Source organism: Dreissena polymorpha, chromosome 12, assembly GCF_020536995.1.
Source record: "Dreissena polymorpha isolate Duluth1 chromosome 12, UMN_Dpol_1.0, whole genome shotgun sequence".
Lineage (NCBI taxonomy): Eukaryota > Metazoa > Mollusca > Bivalvia > Myida > Dreissenidae > Dreissena > Dreissena polymorpha.
In genome coordinates, this window is record NC_068366.1 from 75030206 (window position 1) to 75043102 (window position 12897).

General features: G+C 35.6%; 1 pseudogene; it reads right to left on the bottom strand.

Annotated features, from left to right (window-relative positions):
• Positions 1-996: 996 nt before the first annotated feature.
• Positions 997-10606, bottom strand: LOC127852725 (tyrosine-protein kinase SRK3-like; annotated as a pseudogene).
• Between the last annotated feature and the right edge of the window lie 2291 nt (positions 10607-12897).

The window sequence follows — 12897 nt, forward strand, 5'->3', positions numbered from 1 at the left end:
ACTTCTAAAAAAAGCTAAATTTAAAACATAAACTATTCACACCAAAATCTAATTTATAATTGGTTATTAACATTAATCATTAACACTTCTATATAAATACTTATCCAGCAATTACATTTCTGACGTGCTATCATTGAAGCCAACCTTGTAGTTCTTAAAATGCGTGCACACTCATGTGTACGATATATTTTTCGAGAGTTATATTCTAGATTTATGAAAGTTGTGAAAGTTTTGTTATGAAAGAATGTTATCAAATGTATTTAAACAACCAAAAAAGCAGCTTCCACGTAAGATATTCCCAAAATATTATCAATGCTACTAACTACGTTAGCCATAAGTAACACTTTATTCAACTTCTTTACAATTTGGACGAGATTACGACAATTCTAGAACAGATTCCTGCACTACAAAGCATGTGCAGAACAAAGCATATATACTTATACAGACACACAGGAACACAACAAACACAAATAAAGATGTGCTCACCGCCTTTGAATGAAAAAAGTTATACTTAGGGTTCTAGCTAGTTTTAAGATATTAATGTAAATAAAAGGTATCATCATAGCATCAATACTTCAATTAAATAGAAATTAAAGAGTCTAAATTGCAATATAATTACCATTAAACAACTCAATGGTTGCATACAAACATGAGCAACATACTTGTTACTTTCTGAGATACGACGAAGTGACACCCAAATGAATATCGACTACATTAAGCCTTGATAAAAATGGCTGTTAGCTGACCTTACTCTAGTGTATTGCCTTACATTCAATTCAAGAAGTGTTGAAGAGGTCGTGAATGGAAACAAAATTGTTAGACGAAAGTATTGTTGTTATACAAAACTATCAAAGTGTATAATTCTTATTAAGGATGTCTTCTTAAGACCATAGGCTTATCCTTTAGTTGGTCCTATGCTTTTACTCTATATTTTCAAGTACAATGGCGTGTACATATTTCGTTCCTAGTCATTTGACTTTTATCTCTCTCTTGGTCCTATTCCACATATTCGTATCCCCTATCTGTAAATACTGCATAGTTGTTGAAAAATTCTCGAAGGTAGTCAAAGGTTGGTCGGTTCTCAGGCGATCGGTTCCAGCACTTCAACATGAGCTCGTAAAATGGGTCTGGGCACGGAATGGGACCACCCGTGATTTGAGGCATGTTATTGCCTTTCTTCAAAAAGTTTAGCACCTCGCGGTTATTTATGCCTAGGTATAATAGGTAGAGTTGACGTCAGTTTTTTTTACACCACAGAGACTAAATGAAACATTTTATCGGCTGATCATAATTATAACAAGCGAATCTCACATAGAATATGCATAGGTGGCAATTAACAGTTTTGATATTTAAAGCCATTATAATTTCAACCAGACTAAACATGTATTTGGCTTTTTTCCAATACCATTGAGTGTTTCTACCATATGTAGTTGTCTCATTGTAGTTAATCATGCAGTTAAGGCGTATATATTAAAAACATTTCTAAAATGTAATCCGCTTATTTGGCGAATGGCATAGTAATAAATGATCATGAAACCATTTCATATATAAAAAAATTCTGTACTAGGCTTTTCCAGAGTGCATTTATGTTTTTCCAAAAGAAAATCGTGCATACTGGTATGCAGATGTTTTTTTATTCAATCTAAATTTGTAAAGATGTTTAAAGGAACCCGTCTTGGTAAATCGATCGGCCAGCGCATATACTTATTTTCTTTAATGAAACAAATTGTCACTGTTATATTATATGCTTCATAAATAGTACGCAGTTTACATCAGATTGAGCATTTTCAGTGCCCATCCGTATATTCACATACCAGCTTAAAAATATATATTGTACTGGTTTAACCCAGGAAAAGGATACTTCGAAATTATTTCAGTAATTATCAATCTTTCAAGCAATTTAGCTTAAGTGAATAAGTAAATAAAAAATAAAAAAATTGTTCACTTATTCACTCACTGCTATTTACTTGTGAGTAATAATTTAAATACTTCAAACAATACCTTACATAAAATGTACTACTTTCAAGAAATTTCGTGTGATACAATAAACTAAATATTACAAAATAATCAAGCTCTACACTGGAAACTCATTCGATAATATTTCAATAACACAATTGGATTTGATTTTGATTCCCTTAAATTAAAATTAACGCTTGCAGAAATAAACTAAGATGCTAAAATTAACAGTTTCATTTTACTCACCTGAAATTACCAAAACTGATCATCTCATACAGGAGAACACCGTATGACCATACATCTGTCTTGATACTGAACTTGAAATCGACAAAAACCTCGGGGGAAGTCCATTTCATAGACAACGCACGACCTGAATTAAAAACGTATTTAAGAGGCAGTACATGCTAGGGTTTAAACTCATACCCAGCTATTAATAAAGGTTTAATTTTCTAAATAGAACATTACAAATGTTTCAACATGACATGTGAATGCACACAAACAAATGTACTACTCTTTTGTATTAAATATGTTTTAACTGATGGACAAGTGATTACAAGGCATTAAGATTGGCTGTTAATTTCAAAATGACCGATATTTATTGGAGGGTTGTTGTTGTAGAATAAAAATTACCCATCTGATACTATTTTCTAGAGCAACCCACTTGATAGAAACATTTAAAAAATACCGTATAAAAATTGTATGGTGCAGTCCATTTGATAGGATACTCTGTGTATACAGTCAATGTATAGGAAGACATGTTTAAGAGCAGTCTATAGATAAGGAAATCAAACGCCTCATAAACACATGTAAGTTAGGCCCATCTTTTGGGAAGTCTTGATTTAATAGAACAGCAAGGTCTAAAACAGAAAACATGTGATTCTTCTACAATTACCGGATAGTCAATTATTGTTTGAATAGTAAATTTATCACAGTCAGCATCATCATCAATCATTGACCGGTCAGGTCGTTGGGGGCATTGAGGGGCGACGAAACAGAAATCCCCAACCAGTCAGGTTTGTTGTGGGGGCCTGGGAGTAGCTAATCCATTCTCTTTTCGTTCAAATTGTCTAATGAGTTTTTCTTCTGACGCCCTTGGCGGCAACCTCCCTCTAGCGTACCCTATAGCACAGAGAAACATGCTTCGTGATGTTTGCAAACCAAGCCAGCTTTCGTCGTTTGATGGTCGCCAGTATATGTTCTTGTCAGCCAACAAGTTCTGCTGTCATTTTTCGGAAGTTATCGTTGGTCTTGTGCTGTAAGTAGAAAATGCGGAGCAGTTTTCCTAGACACTTTTGTTCAAAGGCTTGTATTCTGCGTTCTGTACCCGCTGTTTGTCAACAACCTGCTCTGGCTGGCGCTGCAATTGTGATGACAATTATAATTTGTACCGAATACGTACTGGTACCATCTTTGGATATGGTTACTCCCAAGTACTTAAAGCTGTTCATTTATTTCAGATTCTTGCCTTTCATGGCGATGTCTGCACTTGTGCTGTTTACAATTATATTTGACTTCTGCCGGCTGACCTCCTTCTCGTATGCACTTGCTTTTTTATTGAGTCGTACTCTTTTTGTGGGGTCTCAGAGTTCACTGCTTGTACCACCAATGTAGTAAATGTCGTTAGCGAATCTCAAATTAAGGCTCCATCATTTTTGCAGGAATTGGTAAACAGAGCGGGAGGTAGTAATCATCCAGAAGACATCAGTCTGTCTATCTGTCCATTTAGAAGTACTCCGTTGCTTGATATTCTGTTGTGTTCTTGGATGTCTTGCACCAGACTTTCGTCAATGTTGAATCCTACCAGAAACTGACTTAGACCATAATACCACACCCAGTTGAACTCTTTCTAAAAGTTATAGAAAATACCGCGTTGGTATTGCAGGTATTTCTCAATGATGACTCTGCATTTGAAGAGTTGTCCAATTGTGTTCCGTCCAGTTCGGAATTCAGCCTGCTTTTCTAGCAGCAGTTGATTGGCCTCACTTTTAAGTGGGTTGAGAATGATGAGTATCACGTTTGTGCTGGGATGGCTGATGATGATGAGGTAATTAACGAAAAGCTTGAGGTTGCCCTTTTTCGGTAGGTGGTTGACCAGACACTGGGTCAATTCATTAGACCACTTCTTCTCCCCCAAAATCGTCTCTGACATAGAGCCGACATTGCTGTAGTCGGTGTCTGTCCTGCGTGCTTAATCAGGTCAGAAGGGGGAATCTTTCATTCAGACTGTGCTCTGCCTTCTTGACACCTGCTTTTAGTATGGACGCACTTTCGTCGTCGGTGTTTAGTCCGGGATTGTTCTTTTGGAAACTGGGGTCTACTTGAAGTGGGTAGTTATAGAGGTCGCTGCATCTGTTCAAGACTGGGATATTTTCGGTCAGGATGTTCCTGAAAGCGTCTGCTATTACACTGGCCTTGGGCTGACTGATATTCGTACGGGTCTTTCGGTTGCCGAATGCCTTCCTTAAGCTGCACGTGGTTATTAATTTGCCAATGACGATACATTGCTCATCAATCCACTCCTCCAAGGCCTCTTGCATCATCTTCCCCGTCTCCCTCTTCGCTTTCTGGTATTCTGTCCGAGAGCCCTGGCAGGTGAACTTCTCATGCGTAAGCTATATTATTTCGTCTCTGTCTCTCTGTCTCTCTGTCTCTCTCTGTCTGTCTGTCTGTCTGTCTGTCTGTCTGTCTGTCTGTCTGGCATGTCTGTCTGTTGTGGTACTTGTCTGTCTGTCTGTCTATGTCGTCGTCTGTATGTCCGTCTTGTGTCAGGTCGATCTGTCTCTCTGTAGATCGCTCTCTCTATCTATCTATCGGTCTCTCGCTAAAGATATCAGTAGAGGAGAGAGAGAGCGAGAGAGAGAAGAAGAGAGAGAGAGAGAGAGAGAGAGAGAGAGAGAGAGAGGAGCGGAGGAGAGGATGGAGAATAGCGAGAGAGAGAGAGAGATCGAGAGAGCTTCTCTCGCTCTCGCTGATCTCTCTAGATCTCGATATTCGTAGCTTCTCTCTCTCTCCTCTTCATCTCGTGTCTCTCTCTCTCGCGCTCTCTATCTTCTCTATCTCTCTCTCTCTCTCTCTCTTCTCTCTTCTCTCTCTTTCTCTCTCTCTCTCTCTCTCTCTCTCTCTCTCTCTCTCACTTCTCTCTCTCTCTCTCTCTCTCTCGTTCTCTCTCTCCTAACCAAATGCTATAAATGTTAATCAAAATCAATTCGTTAAAACACACGTTTACTACCGCCTTCAAGCACATATTAATTTCCCCGAATGATGCGAGCTAGCTGGAAGTGCGCGACCTTGACCTCATTATTTGGTCCAACAACAATGTGTCTCGCCCGAAGGTCGCGATGAATACAGTTATTCGCCCCCAAATACGCCATGCCATCTGCGATCTGCAAATTGAGCACAAATAAATCACTGTAAGTGCCTTGAATAATTTTTATGACACTGATCAGATGGCCCACATTTCTCATCTTGCAGCGATAAATTGTCAATCCATGGTTCCTAAATACTTTAAATTGCGTTTGACTGATTGTAGTTTATCGCCGTTATGAACCTGCTCGCACATTTTCTTGGATGGATGGTTACCAGCTAAGTGAACACAATTATGCCAGAAACTTAAGTGTTTTATTTGAATAAGAGGTCGAAGAGAACGGTGGTATAGTGGTATAAAGTGGTTTTTCGTAATAGAAGAAATTAAATAATACCACGGCTAATGCATCTTTTATATATAATGACATCCGATTGCTTATGCATCTACGTGTTAATAATGTATGAATAAACACATAGTGATGCGGCTGCTCATGTAAAAAATAGTCATAATTAAACTCCAAAACTATATTCTGAAAATAATTCATGTTACCGCCAGCACGTATAATACGACAAAGAAAAACAATACTTAAACACTAAATTCATAAAACAAAACACTACTTAAATGACTATGTTGAATTTGTAAATGTTAAGCCTCTTTGCAAACAAAGACATACTTTCACAAAGATGCACATGAAAATTTCTACTGATGTTAGATTTAGAGTCATCTAAAACTTAAGTGTGTTGTATTGCCTATTTATACGGTCAATCAAAACGTATTTTGTTTAAAGTTCGCTTCTTATCTAAATGAGGTCTGCGAGATTGTAAACAGTAATTATTTATGGAAGCAATAACGGACCTAATCTTTAAAAAGAACGTGTCAAAATGTAAAATTATACAACTAGAAATGGCTTGCTGCTCATTTTCTTTTTTAACTTGTTTATATTACTACTCTGAAATTACCATTTTACTAAAACGTTTTGAAATTATTGAAAGACTGCATCGAAATAATTGAAAGGCTAAAAAAGAGGCTTTATCATATGGGGTGATATGAAACCCTTTATAGATCTTATATTAGATAACTTTAACTAAAATAATCTTAATAAGTATAAACCTGGAAATAGAAGTCTTAGACTCTGCTAATTGCTACAATATTTAGATTTCTTCAGACAAAAAAGCCGGTCAAAATACAAAGATTTATCTTGCAGTGAACAAATCCAATACAACAAGCTTGACTCAGTATTGTTTGAATCACATCATTTTGCAACACTAATTCACTGAAATTGAACCAAAACTCCAATCGGATAACTCATCCGTCATTTGAACTTAACTTTAAGCACTTTGTCTCACAAACAAAGTCTTTGGAATTATTCCCTACTGTCCGACAGCGTGTATGAACAGGAAATAAATAAACAATAATGATATTAAATTTCAAAACGCACTACCAATTTAGAATTATGCAGCCTAGAACGCAATCATTCAATAGCAAAATCAATATAATGTACAAAATGTAGCCTTATTATAACAGCATTTTATTATGTAAGTCTCTTTATAAGCAATAAATACGATTGAAGCAGTGAAAATATTTTAATAAATATGTAAAAGAAATTAATGTGCCAATACTATAACAGAGTGTGTCCAATTCAATCGAAGGTTTCATAGCTAAATAGGAAGCTTCAGTAGTTCTAAAATAATAAGAGTACAGTTTTGTCTTACATTCAAATTTTATCAAACGTGCTGGAAAAATATTGGTGCTTTTGGTGTCAGATACTCAAATGAAGATTTTATCTGTGCAAATTTATCTATAACACATACTCATGGTATGATGATCTGTATTGCAAAGGGAGATAAATCTTAGCTTTTTGTACAACATTTGCGCCCAATTTCTCTTAAAAATACTTTAACATTGCCTTGGAGTTATAGCAAATAGATTAACATTATTTATGGACAAATTATTTCATAAAGACCGCACTCGTTTCGTTAAACCAAAAAAGATATGGGTAAATTACTTGTTAATTTATGAAATTATGCACGACACTGAAGAAAATGAGGTCAAAGGTTTTCGTTTCCAAATATACCTCGAAAACAATTTCGATTCGTTAGCGTGGTTTGTAAGAATAATATCATGTTTCACCATTTCCACGATGCCACCATACATACCTTGAAGTGCTAATACGTCCGGTCGTCAAGGAGCTTGCACAGAATGTAGTCAAATGATCACATGTAAAGAAATAAATTCATTCAAAATCTTAACGCATGCCTAAGATATTCAAGTTTGGAAAGTGTTGCGTTAGAAAGTCTCCAAGTGTAAGGCTAATGTGAATTTCTGTTGACATTGAGCATATGTTCGTGTACTGCAAGATATAATATTGCTTCTTCTATGAGGTAATTATTTTATATATAATGGTTTAAAGTGTACCAGTTACACACACTATTATACTCAGTGATATTGTCTTGCAGACAGAAAATTATAAATTACCAAATAAAGGTGTAACACTAATCAAAAAATTAACTACACTTTTAAATGTTAAATCTTTCAAACCAACTCACTTTACATCTACATTCTACAATGAATGATATACAATGAGTAAAAGAAACTATGCGCCATTAACTTTTTATAAAACCCAAATGTTATGTTTTGCGTTGACCTCTTCCAAGGCGATAACTCCAGTTTTCTCATCGGTGTTTGTTTTATTTCTGTATTTATCCTGTGTCTTAATCTATGGCAATATGTGACTTGTCTAAAATAACATTACTAAATGTTAGTTTTATTTTGTTTACATAAGTATTACATTAAAGAATTATCATAACCACGCATGTTTGTATGCTTTCCATGATACTGTATAACAAGGGTCACATTTGTTTGCTGCTTAAGCACATCCTGGACATCTCTTTCGAAAACAAGTCTTACATTAACCACACAATCCCACATATATAATTATATCAGTAAACAGAATTCATAAATATTATTTTCAAGTTTCCTTTTGGTAATAATACTTATTTTCTTGATCATTCCAGAATATTAAACAGTTACATGTACGTCAAGTTAAATTGTATTTTTTACGCCAAATGAAATGTGGAAAATGTTATTTTTTATAATGCAAATAAAAGCACGTTTATCTGTTTAAAACCTGAAAAAAGATCGTTATACGTAAATACATGAACTTACCAACAGTAGTTAATTGAAAAGCAACCCGCAGCATACCTTAAAAATACCTTAAATAACAACTCCTCTGCTCATCCTAATACAGCAAGAGTTTAAGTTAAGAGAATACAATGTGTTTAAGCTTCACAACCTTGCTGGTTAAACCCAAATTTGAGTCAACTACGACACCCTTACCACTAACTTACTTGCCCGGCCATGTCGACGATAATATCTAAAACTTAAGTGTGTTGTATAAACGTGATTGCCTGGCCCTTGTCATTCCGTAGGTAATTCAGAAGCGACCCATTCACCATGAGTTCCGTGATGATCCACATCGGCCCCGACTCTGTACAGACGGCAATCAAATGGACAAGCTTCGGGTGACTTAAAAAATGCATTAGTTTTGCTTCTGTTATGAAATCTTTGGGCGTCTTCTGACCAGGATTGAGTGTCTTTACAGCAACATCTACCGTGTTTTGCCATTTGCCTAAAACATGAATTCAAAAGCAACTTAAAATTTTGCTTGAAAGCAGAATGTGCATTCCGTCAATTTTCTGTACATTTACGACTATTACGCCTATAGCTAACACGGGATAGTCACAAGAGTGTCAATTTATTTTATTTTACCGCTAAACGACATTTGATTAATGTGCAAATGCACAAGAATGTTACACAAAAATCGTGATGTTTTCCCTGTTAACAGTACCTTACGATTGTTTCACAGAAGAAATGTATAAAAGAATCGAGCTGACCAGTATTCGCAGTGTTTGATACACGCTTCTCATGTCAACAACCAGGGTTCAAATCGTACATATGTGATGGTGCACATATTAAACAGGTGGTGTTGCACAGGGAATTCCGGATTTCATCCATAGAAAAACTACATCAAATGTGAATGCTTTCCAGTTAAATCAAAATATCGTAAAGTGCAGCCATGGGCGCAGAAATACAAAAACGTATTATTGACGTTTAATGGGAAATAAAATGAATGTAATTTCAATGTATTATGTAATTTGGTTACAATGAACATTCATTATACTAATTAAGAAGAGTTGTATCCCAAAACAGAAGTGCCCAACCGGGTAAATGCTGTCGGCGGAAACTTATGTACCTTTTTATGTGGCCCAGAATCCAATTTTTTTTTCTGTAACCCTTGAAACCTCAGTTTTGAAAGAACAAAAACTGTAATATTGTGCATATTCTCCATATGAATTCCTAGCCAACACTTGAGGTTCATGAACCAATCATACGTATTTTAAAGTTGTCGCAGAATATTGATTTAAGCCTGCACTAATTCCAGTCATCATAGCAAACTTAATTTTGTTGGGCGAAAAAATGAATTAACGCGCATATTTAGCATAATTATGCGCCTCTATCTACATGCCGACTTTTGTCAACATAGTTTTATTTTTTCAATTCAAGAAGGATTCGGATTTGTCGACTTGTTTTTATGTTTCATGTAACCAGAAAACACTGAAACAACCTGCATATTACCCGTATGGCCCTGTATATCCGCATACCTTTCTTTATCAACCTAAATTGAGTAGTGTTCCAGTTATTGCAGGATCCAGATTTTTTACAGCTTTCTCTGATTTCTGTCAACGTAGCAACCACAAAAGTTTATACTTATGTGCATATTCCAAACATGACCATGCATCTCAATAGTAAGTTTCATCATCCTACTTCGTGTACTTTTATACCTACTGTATGACCCACATTCGAAACCAAGACAAACATTCGGACTGACTGACTTTTCGTAGATATACCTATAGTCACATCCGGTTTCACAGCTAGGATTATAATATATTTCATATAAATGTCCATCGATCTGCGTGGTTTATTTTTAACATGCCATATTCTTTTATAGTATTTAATAACCATCATTCTCTCTTAAGGCTCACCCGCCCACACGTCTCCGTAAGATCCGCTCCATATCTTCTGCTGAAGATCCACCGCGTTTCTGTTGGAACTGTTATTTAGGAGCTAATCCAGTAGCTAATTAACAGAACAATAACAGCTACGCTTAAATTAAATGAATTAGTTTAGTCATTAAATGATAGGCTGCCGAATCGTATCGCATATATTATAAAAATACTCATTTGATTGAATCTTTAACATATTTAGTTAATACTTCAGCTTTCCATACATTCGACATAATTGGCGGGAAACAGTTTCCGAGACCCGTCGGGTGCGGTTCCTATCCATCAATCCTCGTCTTTCTACTCTACATTGGTGATGATATCATTAGGGTCGAATGTAATTCGTCGGCGGCGTCTGAATGGTGAATGTTCGGGGATGGATAACCAATGTTTGATTGCAAATACTCCGAATATGAATAGATGGAATGTTTACATTATATAACAGTGGCTGAGTTAAGGCTCCAGTCTGTGGCTAGCAATATTTCCATTTCTCGTCACAGTTTAACAAATACACTAACAGCTGTTTTTGTTTTACGCAAGTCTATTCAAGATTCTGCGAGGAAGCCATGATAATGCATGACTGAAAGCAATTTTTACAACTAAGTAAGATATTCGATTTAGTATAATTGTCCAACAATGGCAGTTTTTAAAAAAACATTAGCCTTAAAACTTGTATTTAAAAAGTCACACAAATCATTTGAATATAGGGGCTGTGAGATTTATAATTGCCAATAAAAATGTAATTACAACATGTATTGGTTTTTAATTAAAATCTATTACGAAGAGTAAACACACGTTATTATAGATGAAGTTATTTTACACAAAAAAACTCTGTTGATATGTACAATATTTTATCAAATTCAAAATAAATAAATAAATTATTATGACTAAAATAATTATTTATATTACGTAAAATCACAAAACTATGTATACTAACCTGCTTGGTAGTCATAAACGGCAATTGTTTGCAATGCTGCAGTAGCCTTAGGTGCATATACATCGGAATCGAGGTTTAAATGACAGTGATTTATAGGCTCTGGTATGTTTGTGGCTTGGGCGGCCAGAATAGCAGGCTCTGCTTGAAAACAAACGAACAGTTGTTCCGTGAAATTTTCTCTGATAAAACAAAAATTATACCCGTAAATTTTCAATGATGAATAAACATAGTAATTGTATACCAACGAATTTTCCTCAACGAATACGCGTTACGTTCAACAGCTAAATACCACAAACTGAATCAGATATCAGATTTTTCTGGTTCAATATAATAATTGTAGCTAGGCTCGTTTATATTGTAAAGAAAAACATTTGACCGGTTTTTAATATTTAGTGTGTACTATTGTTAAGTGGTGTGCTTCGATGTTTGTTGATACCATTCCCCCTATGTTAAAAACTGGCCAGGCCTCAGGGAATACCTGATTTGTCAAATAATAAATATATATTTCAGCATTTTTTAACCGCAATGTTCAAGGGTTTAATTCTTGACGTGTAACATCGTATAGTGGTCCTGTAATTGGGTTAAATTATGCCATTGCAATCAATATATAACAATACACATTGCACAGGTTAGCAATTAAGTTACATACATGACGCCAATTAATGACTTGCATTAATTGATTGTATTTATGTATGTGGATATTTATAGACATGCATGTACTCAACTATTCTCTGTGCTCTTTAATCATTAAACAGAAGACAATCGAGTAACTGATATTGTAATATAATGTATTCTCAAACTTTGAAATAAATAATATTGCATGATTTTCTGTGAACAATATTGGTACACTGTAAATGGGCGGTCGTTCTGGTGCGCAACTTCGAGAGCGGTGTCTTCTCGATATATTCTTTTAAAGTTCAAATTTATTTTGCCAATTATTAACACAACTTCGTTTTAATGATTATAAGGCGAACTGGGACCAACTGAAGGCCGACATCACAGACATATCAAGACAAGTAGTACAGCTCTATAATAACAACAACAACGTTTATCAACTCTGGAATACATTTAAATCCAAACTCTCATCAGCTATCCATTCTAATATACCATCTAAAATGAGTTCTTTAAATAATTCGGCTCCATGGATTTCCAGAAACATCAAACGTTAACTGAAACGCAAAGCCAGACTCTACAAAAAGGCAAAGAAATCTAACAATTGGGCTAACTACAGAAAATGCAAAAAGGAAACAAATAGAGCTATGCACAAAGCTGAATGGAACCACATTAACCAAATAATAGAAGATGGCCTCCAAAACAATAACTCAAAACCCTTCTGGAATTACGTCAAGTCCAGGAAAGAGGATAACATTGGAACAGCTCCTCAACGTGAGCATGGACACCTCATCACAGACAGTAAAAGCAAGGCAGAAATACTAGTAAATCAGTTCCAGTCTATTTTCACCAAGGACGACAAAAACCAGCCAACTCCGCAACTAACAAGGCGGGTAAACGACGACATCCCTCCACTACACATAAGTGAGGATGGTGTACTCAAGCGGCTGAAAAACATCAATGTCCGGAAAGCAGCTGGTCCAGATTAACTTCCAAACAGAGTACTGCAAGCCTGTGCTATAGAGGCA